This window comes from Bos taurus, chromosome 10, assembly GCF_002263795.3.
Source record: "Bos taurus isolate L1 Dominette 01449 registration number 42190680 breed Hereford chromosome 10, ARS-UCD2.0, whole genome shotgun sequence".
In the NCBI taxonomy this organism is placed as follows: Eukaryota; Metazoa; Chordata; class Mammalia; order Artiodactyla; family Bovidae; genus Bos; species Bos taurus.
The window spans coordinates 8,818,359-8,840,000 of NC_037337.1; the positions used below are offsets into that span (position 1 = coordinate 8,818,359).

Here is a 21,642-nt window from a genome sequence, read left to right on the forward strand (position 1 = left end):
TGTCTCTATTTTCTTCTAGGAGTTTTATGATTTAAGATCTTACATTCAAGTCTAACCCATTTTGAGTTTATTTTTGAATATGGTGCAACAAAGTGCTCCAGTTTCATTCTTCTACATGAAAAGAAGTTTTCCCAACAACATTTATTGAACAGACTATCTTTTCTGCATTGTATATTCTTATCTCCTTTGTCACAGATTAATTGACCATATGAGTGTGGGTTCATTTCTGGACTTCTGTTTTGTTCCATGGATCTAAGTGTCTGTTTTAGGGCCAGTACCATATTATTGACTATTTGGGGCCGTCTATGGCTCTACTCAAGGCTATGGTTTTTCCAGTGGTCATGTACGGATGTGAGAGTTGGACTGTGAAGAAAGCTGAGCACCAAAGAATTGATGCTTTTGAACTGTGGTGTTGGAGAAGACTCTTGAGAGTCCCTTAGGAGATCCAACCAGTTCATTCTACAGGAGATGGGTCCTGGGTGTTCATTGGAAGGACTGATGCTAAAGCTGAAACTCCAGTACTTTGGCCACCTCATGCGAAGAGTTGACTCATTGGAAAAGACTCTGATGCTGGGAGGGATTGAGGGCAGGAGGAGAAGGGGATGACAGAGGATGAGATGGCTGGATGGCATCACCAATTCCATGCACATCAGTCTGAGTAAACTCCAGGAGTTGGTGATGGACAGGGAGGCCTGGTGTGCTGCGATTCATGGGGTCGCAAAGAGTCGGACGTGACTGAGCGACTGAACTGAACTAAACTGAACCGATCCAAACTTTTACACACGTACCTGAAACAACATAATGGTAAAAGCTCAGTTTGTTGGGAAAGGAGTCAGAATATTGCATGCCAAATCCCAAAGAAAGAAAGATTAAATTATTTTCAACAACAAAATCTTTAAAAAGTATTTGTCATGTACTTAATTTTACATCTGATCTTCTTTGTGTGAGGGACTGGGATATATAATTTAGATATGGTTCTTGCACAGACAAGCAGTGGAAACAAGTATTTATTAAAGCAGGAAAAGGTATTGATAGAGATCAGGAAGATTTTTGACAATAAAGAACAGAGCAATACAAAGTTCTACTGATTATCCCTCAGATAATCAAAATTCAATTAATCATAATAGTGCACTCTCCCCTAGTTCTCGTTAATCAAACTTTTAATGTAAAAGAAAAGTGCAGTTCAAGAAAACACTAATATACCTATATACATATTATCTTAGGAACAGAGGGAAAAAACGTTCACAGTTCCATACCTATTAAAAGCAGCTTTCTCCCCTTGGCTTGATAACTTACTTCTAGAACTATGTTCTGGGAAGGAATTTTAAAATCAAACTAGAGCATAGCTTCTGTCTAATCATTTGAAAGGAAGATTAAATGTATTTCAAAAAATGATACAATTTTCATATTCTAACAGAATTAAAATAAGTTCACAAATCTAAAAAATCTTTTGTCATACTATCTAGAAGGTTTTAAAGTTAGATTTAAAGTCTGGATTTAAATCACCACATAAAATGCATACTAAATATTAAAACACTAAAATGTTCCAGTTCGGAATTTTGAGTTGTACAAGCAAGGCTCATCTTTGTCCTTCATGATCATGCATTAGCAATATAGATGGAAAGAAATATAACAAAATGTTAACAGTATTTATAGTAGAATGTGACCTTTAAATCCTCATCCTGACATATCTCAAAGTGAAAAAAAAAAAGTACCAAATAGGCATAAATTTTACGCTGCCATGAATATAAACAAACAACAAAAGATTCTCAAATAACAAGTAACAAAGGATACCTGGGCAACTCTTTATTTGTGGTTACCTGAGAAGAAAAGCCCTAGTGATGTGGGGTAGGGGTGGTCAGCTGGAAGGTAAATAAGCTTTCATTTTATGCCTCTCAATAAAAGTTTCAGGGTTTTTCCCCCCATATGTAAGTATTACTTTTATTTAAAAAATTAGATGCTTATAATTAATTTCTGAGTGGCACAATTTTAAATTATTTTAAAGTCTGCTAGTTTTTCCTTTAGCTATATTTTCTAAATTTTCTGGAATAAAGCAAAATTCAATTAGAAAGATACCAAAATATATCTAATAGCTGTACTTCTCTAAACACTGATCTCTTTTGCTAGTTTTCAAATGCTATTAAAGTAAGTACAAATAAATATAAAGCCATAACTTATTATATTTTAAAGGCATAATTAACTGAAAATGTTTATTAGCCTTACAAACCCACATGTACAGAGAAACACAGCAAGTTCAAAATTTGATCACTTTTACCAGTTAGATAAATAAATATATAAAAGCAAAATAAATACATAAAAAAGCAATAGAAAAGGACATACATAAGGAGACATTTTAAGAAATGACAGCTATCAGGGTAATAATAACCAAATGAGAACAAACCATTTAACTGTCTATGTACGGACATAAAGTCATTTTAAATATGTAGGTCAGTCATATTCATCACTCCGTCTTAATATTTATTAACATCATCACCCCATCTTAACATTTATTAACAATTTGGCAGTCTTGTTTCATGTGTCTCCTGCCACATTTGTGTATTTATTTATTAGTATTTTCAGACATTTTACCTTTGGCTTGATTTTTGAGGTTAAAAGCATATGATTTCTACCTCCTTCCCCTTACCACATACAAAAATTAACTCAAAATGGATCAATATAAAAAGCAAAAGTTATAAAAAGTTTTGAAAGAAAAATGTAGGTAAATCTTGATGACTTTGGATTTGGAGCTTTACATATGACACCAAAAGCACAAGAAACAAAAATGCTGACCTTAAACCCATGCACCTATAGGTAACTTATTTGTGACAAAAGAGGCAAGACTATACAACGCAGCAAACATAGCTTCTTCAGTAAGTTATGTGGGGAAAACTGGACAGCTACACGCCAAAGAATGAAATCAGAACACTTCATAATGCCATATACAAAGATAAACTCAAAACGGATTAAAGAACTAATGTAAGACCAGAAACTATAAAACACCTAGAGGAAAACACAGGCAGAAAACTCAATGACATAAATCAAAGCAAGACCTTCTATGACCCACCTCCTAGAGTAATGGAAATAAAAACAAAAATAAACAAGTGGGACCTAATTAAATGTAAAACCTTTTTGCACAACAAAGGAAATGACCAACAAGGTGAAAAGACAACCCTCAAAATGGGAGAAAATAATAGCAAAGGAAACAACTGACAAAGAATTAATTTCCAAAATATACAAGCAGCTCATACAACTCAACACCAGAAAAACAAACAATCCAATCAAAATGTGGGGAAAAGACCTAAAAAGACATTTCTCCAAAGAAGACGTACAGATGGCTAACAAACACATGAAAAGAGGCTCAACATCACTCATTATTAGAGAAATGCAAATCAAAACTACAATGAGATACCACCTCACACTGGTCAGAATGGACATCATAAAAATGCCTACAATCAATGCTGGAGAGGGTGTGGAGAACTGCTGGTGAGAATGTAAACTGATACAGCCACTATGGAGGACGGTATGGAGATCCCTTAAAAACTAGGAATAAAACCACCGTATGACCCAGCAATCCCACTCCTAGGCATACACCCTGAGGAAAACAAAATTGAAAAAGACACATGTACCCCAATTTTCACTGCAGCACTATTTACAATAGCTAGAATGTGGAAGCAACCAAGATGTCCACTGACACATGAGTGGATAAAGAAGCTGTGGTACATATATAAAATGAAATATTACAGCCATTTGAGTCAGTTCTAACAAGGTGGACGAACCTAGAGCCTATTATACAGAGTGAAGTAGGTCAGAACAAGAAATATAAACATCGTATGCCACGCTCAGTCGTTTCAGTCGTGCAACCCCACGGACTCATATAGGTGAAACCTAGAAAGACAGTACTGATGAATTTATCTGCAGGGCAGCAATGGAGAAACAGACATGGAGAATAGACCTATGGACACAGGGAGGAGAAGGGAGGAGAGGGTGAGATGTATGGAGAGGGTGAGATGTATGGAGAGTAACATGGAAATTTACATTACCATATGTAAAACAGACAGCCAGTGGGAATTTGCTGTATGACTCAGGGAACTCATCAGGGGCTCTGTGACAATCTAGAAGGGTAGGGTGGGGAGGGAGCTGGGAGGGAAGTTCAGGAGGGAGGGGACATGGGTGTACCTATGATGATTCTTGTTGATGTATGACAGAAAACAACAAAATTCTATAAAGCAATTATCCTTCAATTAAAAACTAAAGTGGCAAAAAAAAAAAAAGCGCTGACCTTCATCAAGATCAAAAAATTTTGTGCTTCAAAAGACTATCAGGCAAGTGCAAAGACAACCACAGAATGGGAGAAAATATCTGCAAAGCATATACTGGATAAGACACCTGTATCTGGAATATATAAAGAACTTCTACAACTCATTAATTTAAAAAAGTTTTAAAAAATCCAATTAAAAAATAGGCAAGCTGAATAGACATTTCTTTAAAGACGATATACAGGTGCCCAATCAGCAAATGGAAAGATGCTCAACATCATCAGTCATCAGAGAAATACAAATCAAAACCATAGCGAGATAGCACTTCACACCCATTAGGAAATTCATAGTAAAAAAGTCAGATAATAACAACTGTTGTTAACAAGAATGTAGAAAAACGGAAGCCATCAAACACTGCCAGTGGAAATGTAAACTGGTACAACTGCTTTGGAAGCTTGGCCATTCCTCAAAAAGTTAAATACAGAGTTACCACATATCTCAGGAATTCCATTCCTAAGTACATACCCAACAGAAATGAAAACAGATGTCTACATGAAAACTTGTACATGAACGCTCAGTGCAGCATTATGCATGCACAGGTAAAAAGTGGAAACAACTCAACAGTCCATGAACTGATGAATGGACAAACAATACATGGTATACCATACAATGGAATAATAGCATACAAAAAACGAATTACTGGATCATGTTATAATCTGGATGGACATTAAAAACATTATGCTAAATGAAAGAAGCCACCCATAAAGGCCACATATTTTATGATTCTATTTAGAGTATAGGTAAATCTACAGAAACAGAAGGTAAACAACAGAGATTGCCTGGGATGGGGGATGGGTCTTCCCTGGTGACTCAGTGGTAAAGAATTTATCTGACAATCCAGGAGATGAGGGTTTGATTCCTCGATGGAGAAGACTGTCTGCAGAAGGAAATGGCAACCCACTCTAGTAACCTTGCCTGGGAAAATCTCATGGACAAAGGAGCCTGGAGGGATATAGATGATGGGCTTGCAAAGAGTTGGACACCACTTAGGGACTAAAACAACAACAAGGATGGGGGAAATAGGATGGTAAGAGCTGAAGGGTTTGGTGGTAATAAAAATCTTCCAGGGACTTCTCTGGTGGTTCAGTTCAGTTCAGTTCAGTTCAGTCGCTCAGTCGTGTCCAACTCTTTGCCAACCCATGGACTGCAGAACGCCAGGCCTCCCTGTCCATCACCAACTCCCGGAGTTTACTCAGACTCATGTCCATTGAGTTGGTGACACCATCCAACCATCTCATCCTCTGTCGTCCCCTTCTCCTCCCACGTTCAATCTCTCCCAGCATCAGGGTCTTTTCAAATGAGTCAGCTCTTTATATCAGGTGGCCAAAGTATTGGAGTTTCAGCTTCAGCATAAGTTCTTCCAACAAATATTCAGGACTCATTTCCTTTAGGATGGGCTGGTTGGATCTCCTTGCTATCCAAAGGACTCTCATATAGTCTTCTCCAACACCACAGTTCAAAAGCATCAATTCTTTGGTGCTCAGTTTTCTTTACAGTCCAACTCTCACATCCATATATGACTACTGGAAAAATCAAAGCTTTGACTAGACAGACCTTTGTTGGCAAAGTAATGTCTCTGCTTTTTAATATGCTGTCAAGGTTGGTCATAACTTTTCTTCCAAGGAGCAAGCGTCTTTTAATTTCATGGCTGCAGTCACCATTTGCAGCGATTCTGGAGCCCCCTAAAATAAAATCTCTATTTCCATTGTTTCCCCATCTATTTGCCATGAAGTGATGGGACCAGATGCCATGATCATAGTTTTCTGAATGTTGAGTTTTAAGCCAACTTTTTGACTCTCCTCTTTCACTTTCATCAAGAGGCTCCTTAGTTCTTCTTTGCTTTCTGCCATAAGGGTGGTGTCATCTGCACATCTGAAGTTATTGACATTTCTCCTGGCAATCTTGATTTCAGCTCATGCTTCATCCAGCCCGGCATTTCTCATGATGTACTCTGAATATAAGTTAAATAAGCAGGATGACAATATACAGCCTTGACATACTGCTTTCCCGATTAGGAACCAGTCTGTTGTTCCATGTCCAGTTCTAACTGTTGCTTCCTGACCTACACACAGATTTCTCAGGAGGCAGGTCAGGTGGTCTGCTAGTCCCATCTCTTTCAGAATTTTCCACAGTTTATTGTGATCCAAATAGTCAAAGGCTTTGGCATAGTCAATAAAGCAGAAATAGATGTTTGTCTGAAACTCTCTTGCTTTTTCGATGATCCAACAGGTGTTGGCAATTTGATCTCTGGTTCCTCTGCCTTTTCTAAATCCAACTTGAACATCTTGAAGTTCACAGTTCACGTACTGTTGAAGCCTGCCTTGGAGAATTTTGAGCATTACTTTACTGGTGTGTGAGATGAGTGCAATTGTGCGGTAGTTTTGAGCATTCTTTGGTACTGCCTTTGTTTGGGACTGGAATGAAAACTGACCTTTTCCAGTCCTGTGGCCACTGCTGAGTTTTCCAAAGTTGCTGGCATACTGAGTGCAGCACTTTCACGGCATAATCTTTCAGGATTTGAAATAGCTCAACTGGAATTCCATCACCTCCACTAGCTTTGTTCGTAGTGATGCTTCCTAAGGCCCACTTGACTTCATTCCAGGATGTCTGGCCCTAGGTGAGTGATCACACCATCGTGATTATCTGGGTTGCGAAGATCTTTTTTGTACAGTTCTTCTGTGTATTCTTTCCACCTCTTCTTAATATCTTCTGCTTCTGTTAGGTCCATACCATTTATGTCCTTTATTGTGTCCATCTGTGCATGAAACGTTCCCTTGGTAGTTCTAAGTTTCTTGAAGAGATCTCTAGTCTTTCCCATTCTATTGTTTTCCTCTATTTCTTTGCACTGATCACTGTGAAAGTCTTTCTTATCTCTCCTTGCTATTCTTTGGAACTCTGCATTCAAATGTTTATATCTTTCCTTTTTTCCTTTGCCCTTCACCTCTCTCCTTTTCATACCTATTTGTAAGTTCTCCTCAGACAACCATTTTGCCTTTTTTGGGGGGGGACGGTCTTGATCCCTGCCTCCTGTACAAAGTCACAAATCCATCCATAGTTCTTCAGGCACTCTATCAGATCTAATCCCTGCTGGTCCAGTGGCTAAATCTCCCCGCTGTCAGTGCAGGGGGCTTGGGTTCAATGCTTGGTCAGGGAACTAGATCCACAGGCCACAACTAAAGAAAGACTCCACATGCCACAATGAAGACCAAATATCCGTGTGCTGCAACTAAGACCCAGCGCAGCCAAAATAGATTAAAAAAAAAAAGTTTTAAAAATGACTGTGGTGACAGTTGCACAATTTTGTAAATATACTAAAAAGAAAGACTGTACAGTGGGTGATTTATAAGGTATATGAGTTACATCACAATAAAGATATTAACAAAAAGAAAAAGAAAAAAAGCTTGTGACCATAAATTCAGCTATAGGAGACAGCTGCAAGTAGTGGATATATTCAGACCTAGACTTAACAACAGCTGAACATGTGAAAAGCATGTACAGAAATCTGCATTTGACTTATAGATTAAAACTGCTTTAATAATAATTTTCAGTATTAAGATAAAAATATTTTGAGATTTAAAATTTCAAAATAAAATCATTAATGTGTATCACTATAGATACTTCTCTAAAAGTTCCTTTGAAACAGAAAATGAAACTTGCTAGGACACAGATGGCCAGTTGCTGAAATGAGACCTAAAGAGGGTTTAATTTTATTCACAGAAAGAATGAAAAAAGAACCCCAAACATATCTGCCACCAAATTAAACAACTGGGAGATTTAAGTCTGGATTTCTGGCTTCTCTTGGATATTTTTCATCAGGGAATATCAGGGCTGCATTCATACTGCTGGACGGAACTAAGCAAAGGCTGCTGCCCGTACCAGATGAGGTGCTGTTTCACATGTGCTGCTATTCAGCTGCCCCACAACTCCACAATGCACACAACTCCCTGTTTCTCAAACACCCAAGCCTTACACTTGACCCTGTAAGCAACGAAGTTTAGAACATGTGTGCTGGGAAACATGCATATCATCAGTGTAACAGATTATTATTGTTGCTTTTATTATCTTAACAGAATCACAATTAGTATTCAGAATATCAGGGATAATCAGAAACCACTGGGATTAGCAATGACACTTTCAATATTCCTTAAGATGACAGGTTAGTAAACTCCTCTAGTAAATAAAAGTAGCTAGGACTGGATAAGCTATCAGAAAGAACCACATTCAATAATATTCTGTAATTCTAAGGTATAAAATAAGGGTTGGCAAGCTATGGCCAATGAGCTGAATTTGGCCTGCCATCTGTCTTTGTATGGTCTGACAGTATAATACAGTTTTCATATTTTTAAAAGGTTAAAAACTAAAAAAAAAAATGTGACATGTTAAAATCACAGGAATTCAAATTTCAGTGCCCATAAATAACGTTTTACTGGAACACAGCCACACTCACTCATTTACGTATCCTTTATAGCTGTTTTCACATAATGACAGCAGAGATGAGCAGTTGTGACAAATATGGCTCCCAAAGTCTAAAATATACATTTCTTGGTCCTTTACAAAAAAGGGTTGCTGACCGCTGATTTCGAGACCTCAACTCTATCCAACCCCTACTTAACTATCTCAGCATGTACCATACTACACTAAAACCAAGTCTTACCTGTTAGGTCTTAAATTCCTTGAGGATGGGATTAGGCTGTATGTGTACTCTGTTCCTGATCTGTAACTGACACAGTAGATACTCAATGGGAGCTTCCCAGGTGGTGCTGGTGGTAAAGAACCCACCTGCCAGTGCAGGAGACATAAGAGATATGCGTTTGATCCCTGGGTTGGGAAGGTCCCCTGGAGGAGGAAATGGCAACCCACTCTAGTATTCTTGCCTGGAGAACTCATGAACAGAGGAGCCTGGCAGGCTACAGTTCCTGGGATCATAAAGAGTCAGACATGACTGAAGCAACTTAGTACAGCACAGCACAGACACTCAACGTTTGTTGAAGGAATAAAAAGTTGAGTCTAAAAATCTCACCACTGTCTTTTAACATTTTCAATTTAAAGAGATATATAAGACAATTCTGAAGTGGAACAAAAGTGACTCACAAAATTTCAGAAGACAAATACAGTGATTTTTGAGAAAGTATACAATGAAAGAGATAACTTCTATGCCTCAGTTCAGTCACTCAGTGGTGTCTCTTTGCGACCCCATGGACTGCAGCTTGCCAGGTTTCCCTGTCCATCACCAACTCCAAGAGCCTACTCAAACTCATGTCCATCATGTTGGTGACTCCATCCAACCATCTCATCCTCCGTTGTCCCCTTCTCCTCCCGCCTTCAATCTTTCCCAGCATCAGGGGCTTTTCAATTCAGTCAGTTCTTCGTATCAGGTGGCCAAAGTATTGGAGTTGCAGCTGCAGCATCAGTTCTTCCAATGAATGTTCAGGACTGATTTCCTGTAGGATGGACTGGTTGGATCTCCTTGCAGTCCAAGAGATTCTCAAGAGTCTGTGCCAACACCACAGTTTAAAAGTATCAATTCTTCAGCACTCAGCTTTCTTTACAGTCCAACTCTCAAATCCATACATGACTACGGACATTTGTTGGCAAAGTAATGTCTCTGCTTTTTAATATGCTGTCAAGGTTGGTCATAACTTTTCTTCCAAGGAGCAAAAAGTCTTTTAATTTCATGGCTGCAGTCACCATCTGCAGTGAGTTGGGAGCCCCCCAAAATAAAGTCTCTCACTGTTTCCATTGTTTCCCCATCTATTTGCCATGAAGTGATGGGACCAGATGCCATGATCTTAGTTTTTTGAATGTTGAGTTTTAAGCCAACTTCTTCACTCTCCTCTTTGACTTTCATCAAGAGGGTCTTTAGTTCTTCGTTTTCTGCCTAGATCCACTGACAATTCTGGTTGGTAGTCCTAGTCATCCTATTCCATGTGGTTGTCTGTGGAAAACAGCAGCCATGGCCTTTGCAAAATTGAAGACACTCAACTACATATCACATTTGACAAGTAAAGGTGCTAAATATTCATATGACTATTAGAATATCAAAAGAAGCAAAAGTTAAGTTTTTGTTTAAAGAGAAGCCATATTGTGAAAAGGCTCAGGAAGCAAGTTATCAAATAGCAAAAATACGGCCCCCTCAAAAGAAAAAAAAATTTACAGTGAGAACCCAGTAATACCAGTATGTAAAATTACAATAAATAAAATGTTAAAGCAAGATGCAAGAGAAACTGAAAAAGTTCCACTTTCAAACAGTATAAATCAATGTATTGATGACAAGTCACATGGCATGGAAGTGGTTTTAGAGAGTATATACACAATTTCAACTTTACTAGATATGGCCAAATTGCTTCCCAAAATGGTAGTATCATCTGATACCCAGTCTGCAATATGTAAAATTTCCTACTTCTCCTTGGCATCCTGTTAAACAACTGGAGTTGTATGAGTTATTAAATTTCTGATAAAAGAGAGTGAAATGGTATTATGTTTGAAATATTAATTTCCCATAAACTTATGAAATTATCTATGTTTATTAAAATAGTATAGCTAAATCTATGAATGAATAGCTCCTGGTAAATTGGACTCTTCTCTAGGAGAGGCTAAGATTTAATAAGAAAAATCAAGTATATATAGTCATAATTTTTAAATTACTAAAATTTTTTTTGAAACATACTTATGCATATGTTCCTATAAATACAGAAACATTTGAAAAATTACAAAGAACAAAATTTTAAAATCATTCATAATCTCATTGCCCAAAGTAACTACTATTGATCCAAAATGCACATAAATCTAAAATTCCAAAAACATTTTTTAAAAACTGTAACTTAAGAATTAAGTTAGGGTTAAATTCATTTATCAGCAAAATGTGACCTCAACCGACATGAAAATATTTATAGATTCTAGGTATCCTACCTAATGTGAACAATCACATGTTCCACTGTAGAAATGTGAATTTGCTTGATTACAGAATAGTTCTCTAGATGCTACTTTGTAAATACATATATCATAGTCCTAAAATCTAAAAAACTTGGAATTCGGAAATACATATGGGTCCAACAGTTTTATATAAAGGGTTATGAAACCTGTATTAACGTTTTGAATATTTTTCACTCGTTTTTAAACACGTATGTTTGAAAATTTATATTATACACACACACAGTTGATCCTTGAATAACTCTGGAGTTAAGGGGTGCTGATCCTCTTCACACTAAAAGTCCATATGTATCTTTATAGTCAACCCTTTGTATCTGGTTCCACATAATCAAATTTAACCATGTATCAAAAATATGTATTTGTAAAACTACATTAAAAAAAAAAATCCACATATAAGTGGACCTACACATTTCAAACTCATGTTGTTCAAGGGTCAACTGTAAATAAATAAATAGATGGATAATTGGGAAAGTATCTCATTTTCAATGACATTAAACATTCTTTAAAAATACAGCTGTTAGTGGCTGCAAAGCATTCCATAATACCAGTACGAAAGCTTATTAAATAAAGTAGTATGCTGTTAGACATCTAGTCCATCTCCATATAAATAATACTGTGATGAACATCCCTGCTCATAAATTTTATAGATATGTAATATTTTCTTATTATATAATATTTAAAATATATATTACCTGAGGAGAAATTAAACTTAACCCCTTTCTAGTAAACTAGTGATCATTTACTGATGAATACTTCCTTTTCCTACTGATACAATAAACTATCTTATTAGTAGTCATAAACAAAATACCAATATTAAATCAATCTATCGTATCTTAGCTTACTACTTGTTATTTCATCATAGTCAAAGAAAATAGCATGCCAGATTTCACTGTTTAAATATCAATAAGCATATCAAAACCTATATTAAAGAGATTTAAAATTAAAAAGAGAAAAATAAGGAAAATGAACATCAAGGGAAAAGAAGATAAACCTAATAACCAACAAGAGTTGTAAATAGTGATACAGTAGAAAATCAGGGGAAGAATTGGGGCAGGGATAAATTGGGAGTGTGGGATCAACAAATACACACAACATAAAATAAATGAGGATTTACTGTATAGCATGGGAACTATATTCAGTACTGTGTAATACCATGTAATGGAAAATAACTGCAAAAAGCATGTATGTAACCAGATCACTTTGCTGTATACCTGAAACTAACACAGCACTGTAAATCAACTATACTTTAATAATAATAAAAGAATACCTTTTCCCAGAGCTATAAAAAACAACAATCTTAATTGGAAGGGGTTCCTAAGTGCCAGCTAGAATCAGCGACAAAATCTCATGTTTATGTACACTGTTGAAATTTTCCAGAGATCCAAAAACACGAAGCTTTCAAAAGCAGAAGAAATAGGTCACCTATAAAAATTCTGTATTTCATATTAAAACTCTAGATATCAGAAGATAATGGAGCAATCCGTTCAAAGTTCTGATAGAAAACAATTTAAAATCTAGATTTATAACTATAATAGCGATAGGAAAATTCACTAACTAATCCATCAATTACTTACTGAGGGGGCTACTGTGTTCCAGACATTTTATGTACCAAGGACATACAAGTGAGCAAAACTACAGAATTGTCTACCCTGTGGCATTTTTAGCAGCAAAATAAAGACAATAAGCAAAATATATGGGCATGTTACACTGTGAAACTGCTCTAAGATAAAAAACAGTCAAGAAGAACTGGTAATAGGGGATTCACAATTTAAAACAGGATGGTCGGGGAAGGCCTCTTTGAGAACGGGATACGTGAGTTAAGATCTGAAAGAAACCAGTAAGTCATGTGGAAAAGTGATGAAAGAAGTCGTAGGCCAGGTAAATTTTTTTTGCTGTATAAAAATTCAAATATTCATCTACTCTGTCCCCTTTCTGAATGTACTGCAGCAAACTGAAGATGAATATCAAGAAAAGAAACCATGGTCAATCTAATACAAATGTTTAATGAAGGAAAAAAAAAATCCCAGTGTTAATATTAAATGTGTCGTAGGCCTGGAAAGCATTCACTCTAAACAAAAATCTTAGCGTGGAGTCTTACAGGGACAGCTCTAAGAAGAAGAATGAAAAATGAAAGACAATTAGAAACCCCAGGAAAAATACGCCCCTCCAGACCCTACCCCCGACACAGTTATAGCTATAATATGAAGCAACTGATGAAAAAGAAAACTAATTTAACCTAATTTATAAGAATAGTATCCTTTGAGCAGCACAGGATACAATGAGAAAGAAATGTAATCTTATATATATATATTTTAAATTATATATATTTATAATCAATTTACTCATTTTCAACTTTTAAAATAGACCTTTGAGCAAAATATGTCTTGTCCCATTTGTTTGGACTATACAGTCCATGGAATTCTCCAGGCCAGAATACTGGAGTGGGTAGCCTTTCCCTTTTCCAGGGGATCTTCCCAACCCAGGTCTCCCACATTGCGGGTGGATTCTTTACCGGCTGAGCCACAAGGGAAGCCCAAGAATACAGGAGTGGGAAGCTTATCCCTTCTCCAGCGAATTTTCCTGACCCAGGAATCGAACCGGGGTCTCCTGCATTGCAGCAGATTCTTTACCAACTGAGCTGCCAGGGAAGCCCTCCTACTTGTTTGAAATATTCAATTTGTATTTTTAAAGTAGCTTTTGCTGGGGGCTTCTGAGAATTTTGTCAGTCTTCCTAAATATGATATCAGTTCAGTTCAGTTCAGTCACTCAGTCGTGTCTAACTCTTTGCGACCCCATGAATCACAGCACGCCAGGCTTCCCTGTCCATCACCAATTGCCGGCGTTCACTCAAACTCATGTCCGTTGAGTTGGTGATGCCATCCAGCCATCTTATCCTCTGTCGTCCCCTTCTCCTCCTGCCCCCAATCCCTCCCAGCATCAGTCTTTTCCAATGAGTCAACTCTTCACACGAGGTGACCAAAGTACTGGAGTTTCAGCTTTAGCATCATTCCTTCCAATGAACACCCAGGACTGATCTCCTTTAGGATGGACTGGCTGGATCTCCTTGCAGTCCAAGGGACTCTCAAGAGTCTTCTCCAACACCACAGTTCAAAAGCATCAATTCTTTGGCGCTCAGCTTTCTTCACAGTCCAACTCTCACATCCATACACGACCACTGGAAAAACCATAGCCTTGACTAGACAGACCTTTGTTGGCAAAGTAATGTCTCTGCTTTTCAATATGCTATCTAGGTTGGTCATAACTTTCCTTCCAAGGAGTAAGCATCTTTTAATTTCATGGCTGCAATTACCATCTGCAGTGATTTTGGAGCCCAAAAAAAAAAAAGTCTGACACTGTTTCTACTGTTTCCCCAGCTATTTTCCATGAAGTGATGGGACCAGATGCCATGATCTGTTTTCTGAATGTTTAACTTTAAGCCAACTTTTTCACTCTCCTCTTTCACTTTCATCAAGAGGCTTTTTAGTTCCTCTTCACTTTCTGCCATAAGGGTGGTGTCATCTGCATATCTGAGGTTATTGATATTTCTCCTGGCAATCTTGATATAAGCAGGTATAATTCTCTTTTCTCCCCTAGACATTGTCAACTACGTGTGACACCTGCCACCTTGGGATCATGAGGATATCCATACTAAGCGGACAGGTCACTCTGGGATGTCAGAGAACCTGAATCTTTGACGATGATATTAAACTAGTGATTTAACAACTGTGAATGCACCTTACTTCAAGATTTCCTATTGTATAAGATAAGAAACGTAGTTTAAGCCACATATAGTTTTCTTCTCTATTCTTATTTTCTTTTATTTTTACTTTCTATTACTATTTTCTATCATCTGAGATGATAAAGTCATTAACAACAGAAGACTGTCCTGCAACTATAAAAATAACACTTCTTTACTTTGGACTAGTATGTTCTATGGAGAAGGCAATGGCACCCCACTCCAGTACTCTTGCCTGGAAAATCCTATGGACGGAGGAGCCTGGTAGGCTGCAGTCCATGGGGTCGCGAAGAGTCGGACACGACTGAGCAACTCCCCTTTCAGTTTTCACTTTCATGCGTTGGAGAAGGAATGGCAACCCACTCCAGTGTTCTTGCCTGGAGAATCCCAGGGACGGGGGAGCCTGGTGGGCTGCCATCTATGGGGCTGCATAGAGTCGGACACGACTGAAGCAACTTAGCAGCAGCAGCAGCAGCAGTATGTTCTAAACTGATGACTCACTTAGAAATTGAGATAGCTCATCTTTTTTCTTCCCAAATACAAATAAATACAATACAAAGAGGGAATTATCTATACAATACCCTATTTTATGTTTTCCACTGTATTAAGAAATATTCTGTATGAATTTTTGCAAAATCCCTGATACCTGGAGTACTAGTGGATAGGATTCCAGGCTTTTGCTGCCATTGCCCGGGTTCAGTCCCTGGTTGTGGGAACTGAGATCCCTCAAGCTACATAGCACAGCCAAAAACAACCAAAAGAAAACTAAACCAGAATAAAATTTTAAAAACTCGTGTTTATTTTTATTAATCATGGTGTTTACCAGAGGCTAATATCCATAATAAATAACACTATATTCTATCTATATTATATTTTCAATTCACAAAGTACTTCTATAGCTTACAGGATGTTGGTATGGTGGAGGTTAGTTGCTAAGTTGTGTCTGACTCTTTTGCAACCCCACGGACTACAGACCAGCAGGCTCCTCTGTCCATTGGATTTCCCAGGCAAGACTCTAAAGTGGGTTGCCATTTCCTTTTCCAGGGGATCTTTCCAACCCCGGGATCCAACACGCATCTCCTGCATTGGCAGGCAGATTCTTTACCACTGACCCACCTGGGAAGCCCAACTTAGAGGATACTGGATGTTAAAGACTAAATAGCAAATTATCAATGCCCCTGAACTGTAGCTTACAGAAGAGTGAGCATTAAGTAGCTAAATATTAATGTCTATGAACTAGTAGACATCAGAGAAGGCAATGGCAACCCACTCCTAGAGAATCCCAGGGACGGAGGAGCCTGGTAGGCTACAGTCCATGGAGTTGCTAACAGTCAGACGCGACTGAGCAACTCCACTTTCACTTTTCACTTTCATGCACTGGAGAAGGAAATGGCAACCCATTCCAGTGTTCTTGCCTGGAGAATCCCAGGGACAAAGGAGCCTGTTGGGCTGTCATCTATGGGTCGCACAGAGTTGGACACGACTGAAGCGACTTAGTAGTAGCATGAACTATTAAGGGGGTAAGATGTTTATTTGGGCTTCCCTGGTAGCTCAGATGGTAAAGACTCTGCCTGTAATGCAGAAGAAGCCTGGGTTCGATCCCTGGGTTGGGAAGATCCCCTGGAGAAGGAAATGGCTACCCACTCCAGTATTCTTGCTTGGGAAATCCCATGGACAGAGGAGCCTGGTAGGCTATAGTTGTAAAGAGTTGTAAAGAGTTGTAAAGGTTGTAAAGAGTCAGACACGACTGAGCAACTTTCACTCTACTTCACAAGATGTTTAATGGCTCTATAAAGGAAAACAATATTGCACCAAGGAAAGTATATTTACTCACAACTTGGAACTCTTCTATAGCATCCTGTCTTAATAAAAATAAGTAAAACAAAAATCTGCCACACATAAACACACAAAAAATGAGGTAGGGCTGGAAATGGTGCTTGTTCTAGGTAGAATACTTTCTCCCTCCGTCATCCTCTCCTTGCATCCGGCCAACTCATTCTTCAAAATTTAACTCAAATGTCCTTGTCTTCCATAAGGACCACTCTAACCCCTACCCTACCGCTCCCCAAGCTGCCACTATGGACCTTCCCTGTGAATTTTTATAGCATATTTATCTCCATTATACAAATTATAAGTAAAATATAAGCTATAATTTCATCTCCATCTGCACTTGAAAGTGGATGCCCCGAGGACTGGGATGTCTCCTACTAGCGCCCGTCAGTGTGCACCTCACAGATACGTTTACTAAATGAACTCACAAGGACCCTGAGTGGTGATCAGGGCAGCAATCACACCCTCATTTTCAAAGAGGTGAAATGACTCATTTCAGGCCAGCTGGCCAGGAAACTGTGAAATTAGGATTTGAAATTATGACTTCTAACTTTAAGTGCCAATACTTTTTAAACATCATACTATCTCATGTTTAAAGTAAATAAGCTTTAAATTTCCTCACCTGTTCCAAAGGTAAAATCAATCATGGTTCAAACCTTGAATCACACAAAACAATACAAAGTGAAAAAGCAACCCAACACCCACACTCCATGCCCTGAGTTGCTCAGTCCCACCACTGGAAGCAACAAGTTATCAATTTCTTAGGTATCCTAAAAGAACAATTAAGGCTTAGTCTGATGGTATTTGTTACCTTTTCATCTTCCTGTACCCATTAATTAACCCATTAAATTGAAGATGGTTCAAGTTACACTCAAGTAAAATATATTTTTAATTATTTTTAATAAATAAGATATTTTATAAACAGCTAAACTGATGCATGCTAAATACAAAATCAATATCACTATATTTTGTGCAATACTGTGAATCTTGATGACTAATAAGAATTAATAATTAAAAAAACACAAATGTAAAACTAATCATTACACGAATCCTCCAGTTCTTTAAAAGTCCATGATACTGAAAAGCGTGTACTACTAACAAAGGGCTAAAAAAGATTATTATGGATAGCTCCTGCTTGAGTCTGTATGGGAAAGCAATAGCACCTCCCACAGATACTTCATCTCCATACAAAAACACTGACAATTTTAATTACTACCTCAAATCACAAACCTCTCTGTCCACTTGACTTTTTATCTTCTGTCCATACCTATATCCTGTCTTTATAACATCTCTGTTTAGACATCCCACCAGCAACCAACTGAAGCAAGTTGAAAACTGACTATTTCATCATCTCCCACTCTAAAATAATACCCATTTCCCCAGTTTGAGCTGTCAACATAGAATCACACAAATACTGGATAAGGTAGTCCTGGCTTCTGAGTAGTTCAGGGAAAAAAAGCAAACTTGTCTACAAGCTCAATATGAGCCAAGAATGTGATGCAGTTACCAAAACAACAAAGCCTGTCAACTGAGATGCATGGAAAGAAGGGAACCTGAAACATGGTAGGTACACAGCATACACTGGATGAACTGTATCTGTATTATTATCACTGATCATTTACTTCCAAAATTGTTATACACGACTTAGGGCCAAGAGGGATTTAAGGCAGCATCTGAAGAAGGACCCTGGAAGACCAGAGTATTAGCAAAGGAATATCCATCACTACTGCTCTACTCTGTGAAATAGTTCAGTATGCCTAAAACATTCAGAAAGATTATGAACTATATAGTTATTCCAAACTAATATAGGTTATCATAACTAAAATGATTGGGCAAAGAAAATATCACTGGATGCAAATCACTTAGGCCAACTGATTACTATCACTTCTCTTAGATAATAAAAGTTAACATCAGTTAGGATACCTGAATTTTGTCAGATTATAAAATAAGCTTAATTTAATGATATTTTACTACAGTAATTATTCTTGGGTGATTCAGCAATTCAGGTTATTCTTCAAACTACTGATAAAAAAAATGGGAGCCAATTTTTCAGTTGTACGGATCTAGGATCCAGAGGAGAACTTATGTCTTTGGGATTATTAGCATTATACAAAAGTACTCTGATACAATAATGTATTTATTCAATTTGTTGTACTAAGGTTTGCTCATTAGGTCACAATGGTTCAAGAAGAAACATGTACGAATATTTCTTCTATTTTTATTTACTGATATTGAGGTCCTAAGTCCTTTGTACAGAAGATTGACAAAATAATAATTAACTTAATAATTTCCATTCTTATGCAAGAGTTGAAAATAATTTTCATATTATATTCCTATCAAAAGGTGTGTGTGTGTGTGTATAGTAAGCTGGCATGTTAAAGATTCCACTTTCAATGTATATTTATTTTGTATTCTACCACATATAAAGCATTTTTAAAAAGCTAAGTCAAATTTCTAAGTCTTAAACTGCTTAAATACTACTTCTAAGTAATTGGTAAGAGTACTTGATAATAAGAGTTGTATTTGACACATTTTCAATAGCAGCAAATCTGTTTGAGTATTCAATGGTAAAATTTTCTTAATTATTATAAGGTTAGTTTAGTGATTCCCAATGACTCGCCTAATCTTTCTTCTCTGTATCATATTATAGTCTGCAGTTTTAAAAACATTTGTATTATCTCTAATATGCCACCCTTTTATTCTTCGTTTCTTTACTCAGAGTAAAATAATCATTTTTACATCCTGATTCTGAATTTGTCAGTAAACACTGTTCTAAAATGTTGCATTTTCACAACGGGAGGCACTCCACCTTTAGCTCTTGGTTCCACAAATAAGTGTTAACATGTAATAGCATGTAAAAACATGAAAAACCTCTAACTTGATCTCACAAAAACAAAATAATGTATAAATAATCTTATTATAGCATTTTAAGAATGTCACAACTTTTTGCAAGTTATTCTACACAGTCTTCCTGGACTATTTCTGATGAGTTACTTGATAGAATCTTTCAGGATCCTGTTTCTGTGGACAGATTACCATGATAACCTGTGAATATAACAAACATCTTTTTCTCTGGTCAACCTGAAAAGCCCAAGTAATAACTACAGCATCTGGGGTTAAAGCAAGACACAGTGGCAGGCTCAAACTTGTTTATATAGGGGAGAAAGGGCTGATGCTGAAGCTGAAGTCCCAGTCCCAGACCTGATGCAAACAGCTGACTTGCTGGAAAAGACCCTAATGCTACGAAAGAATGAAGGCAGGAAGGGAACAGGGTGACAGAGGATGAGATGGTTGGATGGCATCACCCCATCAAAGGACGTGAACTTGGGCAAATTCCAGGAGATGGTGAGGGACAGGGAAGCCTGATGCACTGCAGTCTATGGGGTCACAAAGAGTCTGATACAACTTGATGAATAAACAACAGGGGAGAAAATCTATCCTTTAACAGATCATGTCAGTTCAGTTGCTCAGTCGTGTCTGACTCTTTGCGACCCCATGAATCGCAGCACACCAGCCCTCCCTGTCCATTACCAACTCCCGGAGTTCACTCCGACTCACGTCCATCAAGTCAGTGACGCCATCCAGCCATCTCATCCTCTGTCGTCCCCTTCTCCTCCTGCCCCCAATCCCTCCCAGAATCAGAGTCTTTTCCAATGAGTCAACTCTTCCCATGAGGTGGCCAAAGTACTGGAGTCTCAGCTTTAGCATCATTCCTTCCAAAGAAATCCCATGTAAATATAACCAAATTGCCACTTTTCAAATGTGGCAACAACTGTTTCTTTTCACATTAGAAAAAGGAATGCTGTTTCAAGAGATGTGAATAGATACAGTGAAAATAAAAAGGTTTCTGTGAACAGATAATCTTGAGAAATGTTGCATAGTCTAGTCTCCTCTTAAAGATTCACATAGTGAAAGCTTTTGAGTAATTTTATAATAAAGAAACATGTTAAACTTTAACACAGCCTTAAGTTAATTTGAGCAGAACACTTTTTTCAATTTACCTATTTAGATCCAGTTAACCATTCTCCACTACCTGTCTTTCATTTTGGATTCCATATTCATTCTGGAGTACAAAATGAAAGACAGGTAATACTCAAAATACTGACTACAGTAAGTGAATTCCTATTTCTAAATTTCTAAAGTGTATTTTTACCCTATAATAAATACAAAAATATTCTATTCAAAGTTGACAGTTTTTAGAAGTTACTAAAATGCCACATTGTCAATGTAAATAATATTAATATTAAAAATAAATCTTAACATGGTAACAATAGCTTAATTAATATTAGTATACCTTACTAGTACAACACACTACTATTATTGTTAGTGTAATAATATTAAATAAATGACAATGAACACTATAACTATCCCATAACTTTTTAAATTTTAATTTGCTTATTACTGAATTCACGTTTTATCAGAAAGTAGGTGGCCACACCATCTTATAATGTTATCAGCAAAATATTTAGTCTAAAAAGTTATACAGTAACATTACAATAGGTCATAAAGTTTTAAAAAATCTAATCCAATTTTTCATAATACAAGTTTTATTTTTCCAACTTAGATATAGTATTTGAAAGCTAATACTCAAAGGTTTTTAGGCCAAATTCTCTATAGGAATGTAATTTTTTTAAAAAAGTAATTTCCAAGTAAGACACTTCAACAGAAAATACAACCACGTTAAAATTGGTGCCTTAACTAAACTTGAGTTAATGAACAAACGAGTACAGAAAGCTTGTCATTTATGACTTCTAGATATTCATTAACAAATACCTACTAATTTAAATTTCCAAAATAGCACAGTCATGTGGGGGATAGGGTGGCATTTTT

The 21,642-nt window shown here is 37.1% G+C and overlaps 1 protein-coding gene across 2 annotated transcripts in view; it reads right to left on the reverse strand.

Annotated features, from left to right (window-relative positions):
• The window catches only part of TBCA (tubulin folding cofactor A), an 81,102-nt gene that overhangs the window by 14,351 nt on the left and 45,109 nt on the right, over nucleotides 1–21,642 (reverse strand). The window lies entirely within an intron of this gene.